This window comes from Lissotriton vulgaris, chromosome 3_1 (assembly GCF_964263255.1).
Source record: "Lissotriton vulgaris chromosome 3_1, aLisVul1.2, whole genome shotgun sequence".
Lineage (NCBI taxonomy): Eukaryota > Metazoa > Chordata > Amphibia > Caudata > Salamandridae > Lissotriton > Lissotriton vulgaris.
Window position 1 is genome coordinate 313,736,768 of NC_141689.1, and position 20,431 is coordinate 313,757,198.

Here is a 20,431-nt window from a genome sequence, read left to right on the forward strand (position 1 = left end):
CGATGTACAAGAGTGTATTTCACACTGTTTGCGATTGCCAATGGAGTCGCAAATTGTGAGGATCATTAATATTAATGAGCCTCTCGCAATTTGCGAGCCCATTGGAAATGACAGCTTTCCCAGGGATGGTGGCCTGCTGGGCTCAGCAGACCACCATGTCTGGGACTGCTTTTTAATAAAGCCGCTTTTAACCTATTAATTCAGTTTCCTACATTGTCAGCAGCATTTAAACCTGAGTCATTGAGATGTAACTTTATGGGTGCCGATAAGTGTCAATAAATTGTTAAATGGGTGCACTTACTTTGCTAAGCAATGCAGTTACTGATACTCCTGGTCTTGGTAACTCTGGAGGAAGGGAATTACCAAACGAAATCCGGGGACCTCATACAGGAAGAATTTAAGAGTCAGAGGAAGGATTTAAGATGCAGAATTCTGAAAACAGACGTGGCACTTCCACACCGCTACCTTAGGAACATCTGCCTTCTTGAGCTACCATTAACACACCCAGGTGTGACTTATGATTTTAAAATATACAATTAATGGGATATGTTTGTAAATTGCCCTAATGTATCCCATGTCATATTATGTAGGTGTAATGCATGCTATTTTCCCAGCAACAGCCATAATAAAACTTATGCCACAAATTAGTGTAATGTGACTTGGGTAACTATTGCCAGAGTCATTGTGGACACTATGGTGGCCTATAATTATCAATTATTTCACTATTGGTAATAATATAAAATCAGGACGATAGTATAAAATAGAAGCAACATCAAATCACCTGCAGGATAGACACATACACCAATGAATGTGTGATTGCGAAGCTACCTCTCACCAAGAAATTGCAGAATTCTAAGAAATGCATTTAGCATCCAGTAATGTTCAAAAAGTAAATGTCCGAGTAGAACAGAGCATGCCTAAGCTGTTGATTGCAATTGGCAGGACATCTCACCCAAAAGTGATGTCACAGAGAGACGAACGATCAGAGGACTCTGCGGCTGGTTCTCAATCATGACATGATTCATTGTTGTTCTTGGAGGCGAAGCCTTGGTCGAAAAGGGCAGCGCAGCACCCCCACATCCGAGAGCTCTGGTGACGTGGTAATCGTGATTTTCATGAACCAATGCACGCTCGATGGAAGTCTCTGAAGATGTCTAATGAAAATGGTTCTGCCTAACCAGCCTTGGAAGGCCCAGAGATATTAATAATTGATTGTTCTCCCCGTGTTACAAATCCCACTTTACAACCTTCACCCACCTTAATTTACATATGGAAAACAGCTAAGTGCAGGAGCGCGAGTGCTGCCTTGAAGAGGGCGAATTCTTGCTGCCCATATCAGACGAGACAACTCCTAGAGTTGGATTTTTCTGAAAGCATAGAATATTAATGTAGTATTTGTGTGTTTATTTTTTTAAGTACATCTGCTAGGACTTCAATATAGATAGCTCTAGAGGATGGTTCCCGGCCAGACCCTTTACCTTGAACTAGATTATGTTCGCCAATGTCATATTTTATTTTCTGCAAATGCTCTTTTTCTTAACATTTCCGAACAGCAAAACACTTTCCCTTACATACCCAAAATGCCATCTCTTAAGACATTCTTTTTGAATACTTTTACAATTAAATTACATTTATAAACTAGATCACAACAGGAATTTAAATATTAAAATCCAATAAAAAAATGTCTGAATTACAATATTTGTTTTACAGCAGGATAGGGCTCCTTAAAGCATTAATTTGCTGTTGTAAAAGAGGCAGAGTACACAACGGATGACCATCTTTGGCAGTTATGGAAAACAAGCCCATTGCTCTTTCCCGACAGATAAATAAAAAGTTTAATGTTAATAATTCGATATAAATAGATGAAAACAATTTTGGATAAATTACAATTTCTTTGACTCAGTCAAATTAGTTGAGTGCACTTGGTTCCCCCATTAACCCTTAAAGATCTGACTTTCACTCTTTCCCCGCAAATTATCCTCCCACCACATTTTAAATTATTATAATGTTTTTTTTCAATTCTATAGTTTTAATTTCTATTTTCTGAACCTCTCACCCAGTCAATTTAAATGTTTTTAAAAGGTTTTGGAACTAACAGATTCGAATTAATCGTATTTCACATTATTTAATTTAAACCAGTAACCACTGCATTATTAATTAAAAGAAAATACATACCGGCCGGCTTATCTAGTTCCAAGTCCTTTCAGCAGAGTCCAAATATTTACGCCTCCATTTGACATTTTTACGGTTTTAAAGAAGCAAGCGTTTTATTCTGAAAATAATAAAAATATTTGTGGGATATGTTTCTCAACGCTTTCCTAAACCTGTTTCATGCAAGCTATGGAAGAGGCAACTGCGTAGACAATCAGTGGTTTGGTGATTCATTAGTACTTTGTTATAATATGTTTAGTGTCAACATGCCAGACCGTTACAGAGCGCTAGTTCATTGCTCTATACAGATGCAAATGTTTTAAAGTGGTGCTTGTTCCCAAGTTCAGATTGAGAAAAACGAGCCCACCAGCCCATAAAGCAGGCCCACAAAAACCCACACAAACAGCACACATATTGACCCTTCCGACCAGTCCTTCTGGCACAGTCCTATTGCCCTAGAGGCAAGTCCAACACTGCTTGCTCTGGTCAAGGGGAGCGGATGTGGTATAAGGGTCAGAGCTGCTGACTTTGGAACTGAGGAAGCAGGTTTGTTTAAATGTCAGCTTCAGCTCAATATCCGGTGATTCTGGGCATATCACTACATCTCCCTGTGCCAACTAAAAACGAATGCGTCTGTTTTGTGAAATGTAACTGGTGCCTATTTAAAGTGCTCCAATACCTTCAGGTCGAGTTTAGGCTATATAAAAAAACTGCAAAAAAACAGATCGTTGTGGCTCATCGATGAGAAGGTGACCGCTGAGCCTGTCACAAGGCTAGGTCGCCCCCACGCACTGCTGCCTGCCTACTGCAAAGCCTCCCGCTGTTGCCGCTTCCTGCCTGCTGATTTCGGACGACCCAGCCGCCGCTGAGCCGCCCACCTCAAGACTCTTCCCGCCGCTGCCTCCCTGCGGCCCCACGCCCTGCCAGCCCATTCGCCGCCCCGCTCCCGCCACCCAGCTGCTCCTCCCTCCCGGCTCCTTACTTAAGGGGACCGCGACCCAGGAGTAGGGAGCGACCGCTGAGCCTGTCACAAGGCTAGGTCGCCCCCACGCACTGCTGCCTGCCTGCTGCAAAGACCCCCGCTGTTGCCGCTTCCTGCCTGCTGATTTCGGACGACCCAGCCGCCGCTGAGCCACCCACCTCGAGACTCTTCCAGCCGCTGCCTCCCTGCGGCCCCGCCCCCGCCAGTCCATTCGCCGCCCGCTCCCGCCACCCAGCTGCTCCTCCCCCCCGGCTCCTTACTTATGATGCCCTCAGAGCGACCGCGCAGCGGACGCACGCAGCGGGCGCGCCGATTATGCACCGAAGGCGCGCCAAAGGCAAGCCCGTTTACACCCGTTCGTGCCTGGACCGCGCCCAGCGCCAGGTACCCTGGATCTCGACGATGCCAACGTACCCGACGAACCTACGACGCCGCCACCCTCCGCTCACTCGACACCGCCCGGAACCCAGCCTGCTACCTGGCCTCCCCGAAACGCACCCACGGACCCTTCACCTGCCAGGAGTGGAAATTCACCTGCATCCGTCCCGGGCCGGCACCCGCCAAGCCTATCACCAGCAAGAATCACCTCAAGTGCATCCTGCTCAACACCCGCTCAGTCCACAGACACGCAGTGGAACTCTGGAACCTCCTGAACACAACTACACCTGACATCGCCTTCCTCACGGAAACCTGGATGAATGCCTCCTCAGCCCCTGACATCGCCATAGCCATCCCGGACGGCTACAAGATCACCCGGAAGGACCGCGCCAACCAAACCGGAGGAGGCATCGCCATCGTCCACAAAAACTCCATCCGCATCACGACCAACTCGGAGGACACCCTCACCGCCGCCGAACACCTTCACTTTCAGATACACACCGACCCCAGGACCACCCTCAGAGGCAACCTCGTTTCCAGACCCCCGGGACCACGCACACAATTCAGCGAAGCCATCGCAGACTTCATAAGCCCGCACGCCCTCGCCTCCCCAGACTACATCCTCCTAGGAGACCTCAACTTCCACCTTGAGAACAACAACGACAGCAACACCACCACCCTGCTGGACAACCTCGCCAACCTCGGACTCAAGCAACTGGTGAACACCCCCACCCACTACGCAGGCCACACGCTCGACCCGGTCTTCTCCTCCAGCAAGCACGTCTCCTTCAGCCACTCCACCGGACTCCACTGGACAGACCACAGCTGCGTCCACTTCTCCTTCAAGAAAACCACAACCCACCACCACCCGCAACAAGCCCCCCGCAGAAGCTGGAGCAATATCATCGCCGACCAGCTCACCACCTCCCTCAGCCAGAACCCTCCCACCATCACGACGGACCCCAACGAAGCAGCCCGCAACCTCGTGCAAAGGATCACCGACTGCGCCGACAAACTCGCACCACAGAAGAAACCACCCAGCAGGCCCCAGAGCAAGAAAGCCTCGTGGTTCACCAACGACCTCATAAACTCCAAGAAAACCTGCCGCTCCCTGGAGAGAACCTGGCACCAGAACCAGACAACAGCGAACATGACAGCCCTCAAAAACACCACCCGCAAGCACCACCAACTGATCCGTACCGCCAAGATAACCACTTACAAACAGCGCCTGGATAACAACACCCACAACAGCAAGGAACTCTTCAGCATCGTCAAAGAGCTCTCCAACCCCAGCGCCTGCAACAACGACATCACACCCTCGCAAGACCTCTGCGACTCCCTCGCCTCGCTCTTTCACCGCAAGATCGCCAACATACACGACAGCTTCGGCGCACAGATCAACCACCCTACCACCGAACCAGCACACCCAACCCCCACCCTCTGCACCTGGAACCCGGTCAGCACCGAAGACACTGCCCGCACCATGAGCACCATCCACACCGGATCCCCCACCGACCCATGCCCACACCACATCTTCAACAAAGCAGACTCCATCATCGCACCCCAACTCCGCGACGTCATCAACAGCTCCTTCGCATCAGCCACCTTCCCCGAGAGCTGGAAGCACGCCGAACACAGCGCCCTCCTGAAAAAAACCACTGCGGACCCCACGGACCTCAAGAACTTCCGACCCATCTCGCTCCTCGCGTTTCCTGCCAAAGTCATCGAGAAGACGGTCAACAAACAACTCTCCGCCTTCCTCGAAACAAACGGATCCCTCGACCCGTCACAGGCCGGTTTCCGAGCTAACCACAGCACCGAGACCTCCCTCATCGCAGCTACTGACGACATCAGGTTTATGCTCGACAACAGGGAAACCACCACACTCATCCTCCTGGACCTCTCGGCAGCCTTCGACACGGTATGCCACTGCACCCTGATACAACGCCTCAGCAACACCGGAATCCAAGGGGCTGCCTTAGAATGGATCATCTTTTTCCTCGCCGGTAGAACCCAGAGAGTCCACCTCCCCCCATTCCGGTCCGCGGCCACCGAAGTCATCTGCGGCATCCCGCAAGGATCATCGCTCAGCCCCACCCTCTTCAACGTCTACATGAGACCCCTCGCGGCCATCGCACGCAGACACAACCTCAACATCATCTCCTACGCCGACGACACACAGCTGATCCTCTCCCTCACCAACGACCCCGCCACCGCCAGAGCCAGCCCACAGGATGGAATGAAGGACGTCGCGGAATGGATGAAGCTCAGCCGGCTGAAACTGAACTCAGACACGACGGAAGTCCTCATCCTCGGACCATCGCCCTCCGCCTGGGACGACTCCTGGTGGCCACCTGCCCTGGGCACCGCCCCCAAACCAACAGACCACTCACACAACCTGGGCTTCATCCTGGACCCCTCCCTCATGATGACCAAGCAAGTCAACGCCGTCTCATCGTCTTGTTTCAACACCCTGCACATGCTCCGAAAAATCTTCTGATGGATCCCACCGCAACCAGGAAGACGGTCACCCAGGCCCTGGTCACCAGCTGCCTAGACTACGGAAACACCCTCTACGCCGGAACCACAGCCAAGCTCCAGAAGAGACTGCAGCGCATTCAGCACGCCTCGGCAAGACTCATCCTGGACATCCCCCGCCACAGCCACATCTCTGCCCTTCTGAAAAAGCTGCACTGGCTCCCCGTCAACAAGAGGATCACATTCCGACTCCTCACCCACGCACACAAGGCTCTCCACGACACAGGCCCCATCTACCTCAACAACCGCCTCGCATTCTACACACCAACCCACCAGCTCCGCTCCGCCAGCCTCGCCCTCGCCACCGTACCACGAATTCGCAAAGCCACCGCCGGAGGAAGATCCTTCTCCTATCTGGCAGCCAAGACATGGAACTCCCTCCCCACCCACCTCCGGCTGACACAGGACCATCTCGCCTTCAGAAAGCAACTCAAGACCTGGCTGTTCGAGCAGTAGCGGACCCCCCTCTCCTCCCCCCAGCACCTTGAGACCCTCCGGGTGAGTAGCGCGCTTTACAAATTCCTTGATTGATTGATTGATGGTTCTGTTAGGACAGCTTCTGTTTGCCTAAAGAATCTTTTTCCTTTGTAGCCACTACTGTCAGTAAGTAGCCATGAAATTCTATTACTGAAGGCCAGTTAAATAGAGAACGTGAAGAATTATTTCACTTGAACTTAGATTACTGGACAGTATATGGAAGAAGTTATCCATTGCCGTACATTATATCAGGGCCGGACTATCAACAGGTGTTTTGGAATTCTGCCAAGCTGGGGCCTGATTTTACTGCGGTGGGGGCTGATTTCATTGATGGAGACCTGCATGTGCTTTGAAATAAAGAAAACAAAGCGAATTTTGTTCAGCACACGCAGGACTCGATCAACGAAATCAGCCCCCAGCCAAACAGCATTCCAAAATGCCTGGTAGCCAGTCCGGCCCTGCATTATATGGATATTGCAAGGAAGGAATGTCATGACTATATAGTGGAATGAGGACAAAGGCTGAGTTCATGTATGAGGTAATTCAACTCCAAAATACCTTGCAATATCCCTTAACCATATAGTAGAGAGTATTTTATTCCTTATAATACATGGTCACATTATAACTTTTCCAATCAACATCTTAACTAATTGCTTCATGAGAAATGGTATGGTTGGAGAAAAGAATAATAAAAGTTGATCTGCAGAGCAAAATTAAACACAATAAAAATGAATTAACAATTTGTTGCAAAAAAGTATTAATATGAATCAAACAAAAAAATAAAACAATCGTTAAGAATGAGTAGCAACATTTTCATAAATCTCTCCTTAATGTTGATTACTGTTCATTTTAGAAAAAAAGATCATAGGAACAAATAGCCAGCCATTTCTTGTATTGTTTAAAATGCAGCTGCAGTGATACTCCATGACTTGGCTTTCGCCTTCTCTCCTGGGAGCAGTCATTATGGTGTTGCAACTCAACTGTAATAAGTTATTACATTGATTATCTATGTCATTTTCTTACTACAGGTAACGAAAAACATCAGACCTCTACTGTCATAAGGAAATTAGAGACATGTTTTTAAACTAGGATTCTAGAGTTTTAAATCTAAACTTCAGGTGTGGATCATACAACATTTTTGGCTGGTACTATTTCTTGTCCTAAGGGGTAAGTTAAGGTAGTGCTTGGGACACACACTTTTTACCATTGCAGTAGGAAAGCCGAGTTCTGGAAATGGTAATGTATGACAAGAATTGAGCCACCAGTTAAGAGGAAAAGATCCAGAAGGGAACAGAAAACAAAAATCCCGAAGGCACCAAGAGCTCAAAGAGTGACTCAGACCATTTCTGACCCACCACTTGAGGCCTTGTTGCTCCTGGAAAAACTCTCTTGGGTGGGGTCAAGTGAATCAAGTGAGGTCTTGTGCATTAAGTTGGGACAGTTGGTTTCCACGCTGCTCCAGCCGTTTACCAACAGACTAATGAAGATTAAAGAGGAATTAAACTCTCTAATTAATGGGGGGGTTCATCCCTGGTAATGTCCCAAATACAACTCCTCTCCCTGTCTTAGATCAAACATTAGAAACTCAGGTGATCTGTGCAAGGGGGACCATGGAGCCTAAGTGACTGAATGTCTTGAATTTACCAGGTTCACAGTTAGCTTCTGACATCCACCCCAAAATCTTTGACTTGTTCAAACAATAGCCCCCAAGTAGAAATTGTAACAGACTCACGAAAAGCCCAGGCAAATACACAAACAAATAGGGGGCGAATGGAGGAGGTGACAGTACAGGGTGTAGCTATGTCATCTGGCTCAAACCAGCCGTATAATTTAGACCTTCCTCCCAGAAGCCCTATCCTATGTCCTTCTCTTAGTTAATGTGCCACCAGTGACAAAGGGCCAAAGGGAGTGGATGGAGCAGATAATGGATACAGCTGCTAAAGAGCTCTCAAAAAACCTGGGAGTACTACTCAGGTCGGCTATGGTGGGAGAACACAAGCAAGGGTTATAAATATCCACATGGAACGTCACAGGTCATGCCACTAAGATGGGAAAGGTTGGGGGCGTGGCCTAGCCGCAGACCAAGATAGCCATGTGGCTCTGAAGCTCCGTAAGCCGATCCAGCTTTCGATAAAATAGCCCACATATCCATGGGGCCGCCGGACAGGAAATGAACACAGGTGGGTTCATGTGCGGCTCCTGAGGTCAAGGAGCCCGCAGCTTGAAAAACAGGGCAGGGATTCCAGACATACCCGATGGCGATGGGATGGGCGCCAGCTCAGTAATGGTGGCGGAGTGAACCTTCGGAGACTGGGTGTGGCCCTAGAGTAGAGGACACAGGGCTACTTTGACTGGACTGCCGACGCGAGGTGCGGTGAGTGCTTGCGGCGTGGGGTGGGCCGGCTGATTGCGGATCCCACACTGATCATAGCAAGGTACGGTGCGGCAGCCTGTTTGGCCATCCACAAACCGCGATTTGAGTTTCCCTCAGTGAAGTATTGGAGCTTGTGGGGACAGGGCATACGTGTTCCCCCTACTTGCGGCCTTCGGGACTACAGTTGTGTTACAGCACTTGATCACTGGTGTCGCTCCTTGCTGGGTCCTGCCCGCACCAGGTCGCCTCTCCCCTTCCCCGGGGCTGTGCTTACCTGCTGCTTCCTCCAGGCATACTTAGACCCTGTGCCTTCCTCGCTGCTCTACCCTACCTGTGGGCCTTCTTTCTTTCACCATAGGCCACCACTTATGCGTGGGCCCAAGTCTCCACTTTCCAGCTTGGCGCCCTGATGCCCACCGATCCATCCTGCGATTCCTGCGGCCACGCCACTGGACGAGCGGAGCTGGTCTCTCTGAACGACCCCAACAGCTGGGGCCTCTACATTTGTGTTCCAGGCCAGTACTGTTTGCAGTTGAGTGCCAGTACATCACCCCTTCCTTTGGCCCCCTGGTTCTCCTCAATAATCACCGGTGCCCGCCCTCACCCACAGTTGCCTAACTGCCCGAGACACTTCAGCCATTGCCTGCGCTACTCGCTGGAGCAGCGGCATAAGCCACAAAGATCCAAAACAAAGGCTCTTTCCCTTTGAAAGAGTTACTGGGATTGCCCCGGAGGATTCTACCAACATGGCAGAGGGTGGACCGAGTGCGGCTCGCTCCGACGACACTACAGGCCGAATCGGCTCACTACTACAAGAGATGAGAGCAGGATTTAAGGCCCTAGATGTGAGATTCGATAACCTGGACAAAAATATTGCTGATATGGGTGCCAAGATCCAGGTACATAATATATGCCTCGATGTAGCTGAATCCCGTATATTAGATCTCGAAGACGGAACTGCGCAATGCCTCAAATGACTTGAACGCGTGGAACAAATCCTCAAAGAGGTAGCCATCAAGAATGAAGATTTGGAGGCATGCAGTCGCCGAAACAGCATTCGAAACATAGGGATACCTGAGTCAACAGCTACAGGCTGTATGGACACTTTCGTTGAGATGATTCTCATTGATCTCTTTGGGAGAGACTCCTTCACCCCTGGCTTCATTGTGGATCACGCTCATCGCACATTGGGGGCCAGGGCCAAGCCTGGTTGCCCACCTAGGCCCATCATCGCCCGCCTCATGAACTTTAGAGAACATGACACTGCTCTACATCTTGCACGTGAGCGCGTAGAAACCATATGGCAAGACTCCAAACTGTCACTATATCCGGACTTCACCATCATGGTTCAAGAGGCTCGCTGTAAGTATAACAGCATCAAAGCCACTCTCAGGAACATCGGCTTGAAATATGGCATGCTATATCCTGCACGATTGCAGGCTGAGGTAAACAGGCGGGCCCGCATTTTCGACAACTCCACGGAGGTCCAGGAATATTGTCGAACTCACAAATAGAACAATCAGCGGTCTGGCGAAGTCCGCAGACTCTCTCCACCACACAGTGGATCAGATGCTAGCATGGAACTTTTCTCTGGGTCGGGCCCCGGTTGAATTCACTCAAATTGCCTTATATCATATTGCTACAACTATTATATGCATCATTTCAGATTGCTGGTCGGCTGCAAAGGCGTTGTCACCCCCAATCGGGGTAGACTGTGAATTGGTCTTGTAAATTACGACTGTACCTGTTTTGGGCTTTTTGCATTTCCTCAATAATTCGATTGGTACTATGGTTTTCTTTGACAATGTTGGTATTGCCTCTCTGGTTGGGCGGTGAGGCTGGGTGGTGGGAGGGTTTTTTGTTTCTATTTAGCACTACTTGGTTATTTTTGCATTTGAACACAGTCTTGAACCATATCATTCTACGTTTGCATCTATTCAACCAACACACTCCATTTCACACATGGCCTGGTTAGGACGCATTGATGGCTCCTCAGATTTGCCACTGCTGACGTGGAATATATCCGTGGCCTAAATAATACACGCAAGAGACGCCACGTATTGCACTTTTTGATTCGCCATAAGGTAGACATTGCCTTCCTACAAGAGACTCATTTACCCACTTCTGATCCTTCCCGCTACGCCTCTAGCTGGGGAGCCCATAGATAATATGCCAATTTTAGCAATTATGCTAGAGGCACTGCCATTCTCGTTCACAAATGAGCCCTATTTAGCCTGCACACCACTATCCGTGACAAAGAAGGTAGATACATAATCTTAGTCAGAACTTTAATGGGGCATAGATTTGTGATGGTATGTGTGTATGGCCCTAACAACGACGCTCCTGATTTTTATTACTCCCTGCTCTCCCAGCTCCTGAAGCTCGGCCCTGTGACCTTCCTGTTGGGCGGAGACTTTAACATTGCCCCAGATCAGGCCCTAGATAGCACTTCACTGGCCCCGATCCCAAAACCGCGCGCACGTAGAGCTCTCCAGTCCCTCCGCGAACAGTTGTCCATGGTGGATGTAGGACGGGCGCGTAGCCCAACAAACACAGATTTCACTCATTATACTAGCTGCCACAACACCTGGACCAGAATTGACTTCTGGTTGACCTCCCACTGTATTCTTGGTTGGTGTCGCTCGACTCAGACTCTCCCTCGGACAGTTTCCGATCACTCACCTGTACTATTACTCCTTGGGGTACCTCGTCCTGAGGGCTTTGAGAGACAATGTTGCTTCCCTATCCGCGCTTTAGAAGATGATCTATTTCAGCATGAAATTTGAGAAGCAATCGAGGAATATTTCGCCATAAACACTGGCTCTGTGGACACGGTTGCAGTGCTATGTAGGGTTTTAAAGCTTACATACGGGATGTGTGTATTTCTAAACTCTCCTGTGTACTCCGCGATTTACGCAACACTTTATCCCGCTTGGAACACAAATTCAACAAATTAGATGCCCAGCTGTTGCAAACATACAACGCTGAAGTTGAACAAAAACGTGTGAACCTGCGATCGGAATACAGAGACACGGCCGAAAGGGAGATTTTATTCATGGGAAAATACCACAATGCAAAATAATACGAGGAGGGCGAGCAACTGGGGCGGCTTCTAGCGCAGATGATCAAACCACCATATAGCAAGGCATATGTACCCGAATTACAGTCTTCGACGGGCCAGCAGCTTACTGACACAATAGAAATTCAAAAGGAATTTCTGTGCCATTTTAAAACACTATGGGCCATATGTATTGTTAGACTCGGGGGTCTCTGGTCGGCACAGGTATGCACTTGTGACGAACAGGGACCCTCTCCTCTAGTCAGGGCAAGAGAACTACTCCTTTAGAAATAACCCTTGCTCACCCTCTAGGTAGTGTGGCGCGAGCAGACAAGGCTAATCTTCAGGGCGATAGTTAGTTAAGCATTTATGCTCACATACAGGAAACCCACTGACCCACCACAAACGGACACCAGTCATAAGGTTGTATCAAAAATACGTAGACTCTATGTAAAAATATATGCAGGTTTATCACAAGACCATATAACATTTAGCAAAGGAAGGCCACCAGATTTAAATAGGCAATTGTTCGTAAGTGTTCTTGATTAGCAAGGTACGATGACAGGGAAAACAAACGTTGCGGACCCTGGATCCGATGCGAACTCGGGATAGAGTTCCAATGTACTTTGGGATGAGTGTCCGAGGCGTTTCAGGCGTGGCTACTGGTGAGGGCGGACCCTGGACGAGGCCAACGGTTCTCCGGAGAATCTATCCTGGTCGGAGCCCCCTCAAGGTACGAGGCGGGTGAGCGGGATGGTGTGGAGGGTTGTGGCGATCCGGGTTCTGATGCAGCTCACGGGGCGAGGCGCCATTCAGGCCTGCGGGGCGTACTACTTCTTAGCACACCAGTTGGTACCTGTGGATCTGTGGGGGGGCGTCGCGTTCTCGGGCAGGCGGGTGCAGCACCGGGCCTTCGGTACCACAGTACGGAAGACCTTCTTGAGGTGCGGCACGGCCTTGATATGCAGGAGGGCAAAGCGAGACAGTCGGGTACGTTACGACGTACGCACCGTCCGAGGCTATCAAATGCGCTCCATGCAGATTCCGGCGAGAGAAGATGAGAGGCGCACAGCGTGCTCCATAGTGGGCGAAGTGACAGGAGAGCGGGCGGGCCGGCACTGAAGCGGAGAGCGACTCAAGCTTGAGCGGGGCTCTCGGCGGCGGGGCGACCAGGCTCCGAGCTGTCACGACCTTGGAGGGCGAAGGCACCCGATTCACAACTCTGGCGAGGGAATAAGAACTAAAGGCCCAACCGCAGACGGTCACAGGCAGAATAGAACCCAATGGTCCTGGGGTTTCGTTCAGGGGGCAAGCTCATGATCAAGCCCTTGGAGATAGTTTCAGGCACAAGTCTTCAAAGTCCTTTCTGGTCTTTTCCTCTCAGTTCTCAGCAAGGCACCACTGCAGGATTCCTTCTCCTCAGCTTCTCTTGGTCCTTCTAGTCGGGCAGAGGTTCGTCGTGGTCAAAACTGGATCTGATTACTTAGGAGCCGGGCTCCTACCTTTATACTCGATTTCTTTTGTCTTGGCAGGCCAGGGGGCCTGAGCCTGGTTCAACCCGGTTTTGGAGTACTCTGTTTACAGGACGCTGCCGTCTTCTTTCAGGGTGCAGGGCAGAGACATCAGACGCTCCGCAGGAGGTGGAGCCAGCATTATGGTGGTGGAGCACAACCCTATTCAGAGTCAAGGACTGCTCCGCCCACCCATCCTGGTGTAAGCACTCTATTTATCACCTGGTCACCCTGACTGTCCCCGGGAATTCCCCAGCCCTGTCACTCACACAAACCCAGACAGCAGATACACATCCTGGCAGAGGCGGGCTGAAATAGTCAGGCGAGCAAATGCTAACTTTCTAAAAGTAGAAGTTGCAAACACAGGATATTAAAATAAACCTTGCTAAAGGAAGTATTTTATTATTCTGAGTTCAGGCATACCAAACTCGACATGCCGCCGTGTTCTCTGAGCCGGTTGGGACTATAGGGTGTAATAGTTCCAGCCGCTCACCTTGGCCTAAGTGAACAGGCAGCCCTTCAATAGTGAAGAACGAAAAAGGCGGTAATTCACTACTAGGACAAGCCACACACACCAGGCTTGTCCTACCTTACCCTTACAATGCACCCTGCCCGTGGGCCTACCATAGGGGTGACTGATATGAAGGTTAGGGAAGGTTTAGGGACTGGCAAGTGTGGGCACTTGCACAGTCAGCGCGACAGTACCAGACTGTACGCAGGGTCTGCAATGGCGGACCCGAGACATCTTTTACTGGGCCGCTTCTGTGGGTGGCGCAATCAGCGCTGCAAGCCCACTAGCGGCATTTGTATCTACAAGCCCCGGCACACCTCGTGCAGGTTACTGGGGACTGACATTAAACCAAATAAGCCAATCATGGAAATCAATTACGGATACACTTTACATAGGGAGCACTTGCACTGCGGCACAGATTGGCCATGGCGTAGTGCCCTGAGCATCGAACACCAGCAAAACATCTGAGGCACATCAGCAAAAAAGTGGAAGGGAGACTCACGCCAAAGTGCCAGGTCTAACACGAATCAACGCTTTTTTTTGTCGCAAATGCTGCGAATCGCAAAAAACAGCGTTTGCGACAAAAAATATGGAAACTGGGATGTATGAGTCAAATCGCTTCGCAAAATAAGAAATCACAAAAGTTGCGATTTCTTATGTTGCGATAACATGGAATCTGCGAATAATTTAGCGATTTATTAATTTGCAATGTCTTACGTTTGCGAAAATCGCAAACTGGATATTGCAAAATAAGAAATCGCAGTGACATGTAACAAAAATTCGCAAATTGCGAATATGGGAAAATCGCAAATTAAGACATCGCAATTACCAATAAATGCATGCAGGTGGTAACCAGGTGCAAGGTTTAAAAAGTAGCCCACGATGCAACTGAAACTTCCACAATGGCAGCTCAATATCTGATAGGCAGGAGGCTGCGTATCCGTGCCCTTGCATAGAGAAGACTGAGACAGGAGCGTATTTTCAGGCTGCGCATCATGCTGTTCGAGTAGACTGAAGAGGACATACATAAGATGTACAGGCTGCACCCACACACCATCTTGGACCTGATTGAGGAGCAGAAACCCTTCTAGGAACACCTAACACGCAGGATACAAACAATTCCCACCCATGTGCAGGTTCTGTGCTCCCTGCACCTCCTTGCCTCAGGGAGTTTTCAAGTAGTCATAGCAGAGGTTGGCGGGGTGTCACAAAGTGCCCCTATCTCGCTTTTTCCATGCTTTTTTGGATGTAATGCTGAGGAGGCTAGCACATCATATATACTTCCCCAGCACCCAACAGGCATTACAGCAAACCAAACTTGACTTCTATCAAATTGCACGTTTCCCCCATGCCATTGGCTGTATTGATGGGACCCATGTTGCCCTCACACCCCCAGTAGTAACAGAATATGTGTTCAGGAACCGAAAATGCTACCATTCCCTGAATATACAGATTGTGTGCAATGCCAAGTACATTATCAACAATATTGTGGCAAAATACCCTGGCAGCACACATGACTCTTTCATCTTCCGACACAGTAGGATACACAGTCGTCTGAGTGCTGGAGATTTTGGAGAGGGATATCTGATAGGTAAATCAATAGCACACATACATACATCCACTACTCATTTGGGGGGGGGACATTGACTTACCTATAATCTCTATCCATGCAGGTGAGAGTGCCTACCCAGTGCGAGACTTCATCCTAATACCGTATCTGGATCCAGCAAATCCAAGGGAGAGGAGGTATAACAGGGCACACAGATCAACGTGCAGTGTCATTAAACGTGCTTTTGGCATACTGAAGAGCCGGTTCAGATGTCTACATAAAAGTGGAGGGGCACTGCAATACAGCCCTGAGACATGTTGTAAAATCGTGACAAGCTGCGCAATGCTCCACAATAATGAGGAAAGGCACCGCAATTGATGTGAGCGACACAGACACATTGGATGATGATTGCCCACCTCCCCCTGGCAGGGCAGCGCAGGAGTAGAGGCAGCTGCTGGATGTCAGAGACGCTCTGAGATCACACAAAACTACTTTTAGGTGAGAAATAACTGTGATGAACAAAAATGCTTTTTGTAACATGTGATGTGTTTATTCACACTTCACTCTCAATAATTTTGGCAGTACCTAACACATGTTTGAACACAGTGATAGCACTGAACAATAATGTGCATAAATCAGTTTAAGTGGGTTGCTTCATCCCTTATCACAATAGTGTCATTGTCTAGTTCACCTCCTCTGGTGACGGCTTGGTGCAGAGCAGTGTTCTGCCTGAGGGCCCTCCGTTGTCTGGCTAGCTGCAGTACCATGTCTGCCACTGTGACGTTGGGCAACTGGCAATGTAGGAGTGATGCTGCTCCTACTGGAGGTCTTTTCGCTCTCCCCAGAGACCATGAGTGTGCTGCCACGCGAGTTTGCAGTTTGCATCTGTTCCACTGCGTTTGTTACTTGCTCCAGCTCTCTCGCTATGTCCTGGCAGCATTGTGTCATTTGCATCTGCATATTGATGCTGCGACGTGTGAGGTTGCTGGTGGATGTGCAGAGGCGGTTCACTGCCTTTGTATAATTGTGGATACGTGCATTGGCACGTTGGGCAGCCCTGTCCCTGGCACTTTCATTTCGTTCCAGTATTGCGCATAGCTTTTCTATGGCACCTGCCATGGCCATGATGCCCTCCCCCATGTGCCGCTGGTTCTTGTTTAGGGTGTTTAGCTGCTTGTTGATTGAACGCAGTGCTTTATGTTGCAGGCGCTGAACTTGAAGAATGTTCTGCTCCAGTCCTGCAAAGAGAGTGTGTTCCTGGTCAGTGCCAGTGCTGCTCCTGGGCGTGGACCTCCGTGTTACATTTGCTTCAGACCTTTTTTTGTGGTAGTTGTTGGCCACGACTGTCAGACCCTTCCTGACTTTCCACGATATCATCACTTGCCTCCCCTGTGGCGTCAAAGTCATCCTCCAATGGAGCCAGTGGGGGCACAGCTGTGCGCTTCCTGCACATGATGGGTGTCAGGTGAGAATCATCACTGGTGTCCCCATCATTGGAGTGTTCCAAATTAATTTGGGTGTCCTCTCCCTCGTCATTGTCTTCATGTGCCCTGGATTGTGCTGTGGATGTAAAGGGGGACATATGAGTTTGTGTTTTGTCTTGCATTTTGGCCTGAATAAAGTTTTCTACTTTTAAGCTGTCTGAATTCTAATGTCTAATGCCTTAACTGCAACCCACATTCTAGGCATGATTTCCAATGTCTCTTTCACAAACTATCATACATCCAACTACGACTCCCATGATGCATTGCTATATGTGTTGTAAGGAGTGGACCGGAGTGAAATGTTTTTTCTTCATGTCACACATTCTACACAGTGTGCATGCTATGGGGAGCTGTGAAATGATTGCTTGCCATGTGTCTTACCTTGACTGCTGGATTCAGGGTCGGAGCTGTCAATGTCAGCCAAACCACTTACACTCTCAGGCAGGAGAGTGGACTCCACCAGCTCTTCATGGGGTGTTGGCTGTCCTGCTGTGGATGTTCCTCCCTCTGTCTTCTGTGACTCCATCAATCTGGCTGCCACCCTCTCCTTGGACCTTTGGCCCCTAATCCATGGGCTTTTAAGGTCTCCCTTAGGGTTGGCTTATTAGAATTAATAAAGGAAGGTTTAGGAATGGTAAAAGGTCTGGTTTGCTAGGTCAATATGGCAGTTTACAAACTGCACACTCCAGAAGGCTGCAGTGACAGGCTGGAGACATGTTTTACAGTGATACTGTAGTGGGTGGCATAAAGAATGCTGTAGCCCAAGAGTAGCATCTTATTTACATGCCATGGCCACATGTAGTACCACATATTAGGAGTTTATGAGTAAATTAAATCTGCCAATCATAGTTATACACAAGCATTTTACCTCTAGTTTGCAGGGGTAAAGTGCACAGGTGTTTACAGCTAACCAAAGTGGGAAACAGCGTTTACAACGATGTTAACACAACATGCTTCCATTACAAAGCGATTGTTATAACGACCACATTGTTTCTACGCCCTTCATTACAATGCAAGTTGTTTCTACGACTTGCTGCAGGGGGCATGCTAACCTAAGGAAAGTATAATTTACTATTCCAACACCTTCCCTACTGTTGGGCACACAGGAGTTGGGATAGTAAATTATACTATTCCTAAGTCCAGAGCGCCCCCGACAGCAAGTCGTTGAAACGACTTGCGATGTAATGGATCGCTTAGACACAACGCTGTCATTGAAATGACTGCGTTGTAATGGAATGCGTTATAAAAGCATTCGTTGGAGAGGGCCTTATTCAACAAAAATAGGTTTCCATAAAAAGGCATTAAAATCCTGGGTGACCCTGCAGGAAGTACACATTTCCAACACTGGAGCATTGCCTCTCTGTTAAAGATTGGGGTTCTGGGTGGCAGAGGTATGCACCCTGTCCAAGCACGAACCACAATCCTAGTCAGGGTAATTCAGATACAGACCATAAATTAACCTGTGCTCACTCTCTGATAGCTTGGCACAGACCAGGCAAACTTAATTTAAGAGGCAATGTGTAAAGTGTTTGTGTAACACTTCAAACAGTAACACAGTGAAAACACCACAAAAGAACTCTACACCAATTTAGAAAAATAGATTATGATTTTACAAATAAACCAAGACTAGAACAACACAAATCCAATAAGTAGAAGTTAAGATATACATTTTTAAAGAGTGAAAGTAAAAATAGGCAATAAGCACCATTGGCGGTAATCCGTTCATGCTGGACCAGGGCAAAGTTAATTGTTCAGGCTGACCACGATGGAGTGCAGGCCGGGGAAAGGAGCCATGGAAATCCCACTGAACAAAGGTACCTTGATCCTGCTTGCAACAGCAATATGCACGGTGCAGCTGAGGGATGCAGCAGTGTTGATCCGACAATCAAGGTGATGCAACAATTTTCTCCATGCAACGATTGTGATGCACTAGTTACATTTAAATGGCACCCCAGGAGCCACTCATATTAGTGCCCCCAGCATATCCGGAATAATATGCGGTGTATACATGGCCTCTCCATCGCCTTCCCAGACTTTTAATACAACCTCCCCATAGGTACATCTTTTACAAGAAGGCTATCGCTATAAGCATGCATGTAAGCATGCACTCTATTCCTCTTCTGAGGAGTGTTCAGACCACGTGCATTCCAAGACAATATGTTATGCATAGTACTACCCGCCGTCCTGTAGAAAGAATTGTGTGGAAGCTAGCTCCTCCATATGAGGCCATGGCCCAAGAATGGCTGACCAGTGCTGCATCATGTGGAAGCCCCCCCCCCCACTGTCCAACCCGAACAGTAGCAACATAGCAATAAACAACAATGTAGAAGAGTCCCCCATTGCAAATCCAACCCTTGGCCAGTGGCCCAGTCTCCCCCTTTAAAACCAATGGTCTAGAGGGAGCAGTTCCCTGCCTCAAGAGCCCTCCCAAACCCCAAGAAATGAGCTAAAGGAAAACAATTGTAACCACTATTACTCTAGCTTCAGACCAGGGATCCCAGGGCCACTCAGATCACGAGCTATGTTATGTTAGTATGAATTTGTAGAGCGCACGTTCACCCCAGAGTTTCTTGGCGCTGTGTGCCGCTGGGGAACGCGTCCTGGCTTTCCCTGTGAGATGGTCCCTATTGGGCATCCCCAAGGTGAAGCCAGGCATCCCCGGCAGTGAGGGGGCCGTTGTGGGGATTAAGCAAGCTATTGCCAAGAGTTGCAGCGTGGGACCCATGGTTAGAGAGGCACCGAGGCGAGATTTATCGAGCCAGCTGACATTGGTTCCATACCCTGCAGCGTCGGGAATTGAACCCTGGTCCCGGGCCGCCCTCTGCTTCTGGGTCTGCCGCCTCTAACCGGTGAGCCACACTTCACCACCCACGAGCCCACAAGAAGCTCAGCAATACACAAAGGCCTAGCCGCCAGACCACCACCGCTGAGGGTAAGATTGTGTATCACCCGACGTCCTGGTAAACAGAAGAATAAAACTGAAAAATTAGATAGCGCTGTCTCATTATTAATAACTTTGATGAACCCCAGGGTGCTTGTCTGTTAGACTTTACTCTGTCTGCCACTTTACATAAATCTAAGCAGAGATGGCTAATGTCTATGGCCTTGTGGTCCATTTTTGTCTTGAGCTCCACACTGGAATCTTGCATGGCCGTCAGGATATCAGTAGTTTCTGCTCAGTGGCCCCCCATTTCTCCTTCTGGTGGAACTAGCCTGGGACAGTGTATTGCACTCTTTTATTGGCCTTGCCCTCCTTTGAAATTTTATCCAGCACCATGCTGGGACCAAAGTAGGGTGGCACCTCCGCCAGGTGGGCAATAAGAAGCTGTCACAGTGCCCCAGCCCCCTCTAATTAGACAGGTCATGGCACAGAGATTCAGGGAGTACCACTCCAGTGTCCCCAACCAGGTGTAATGAC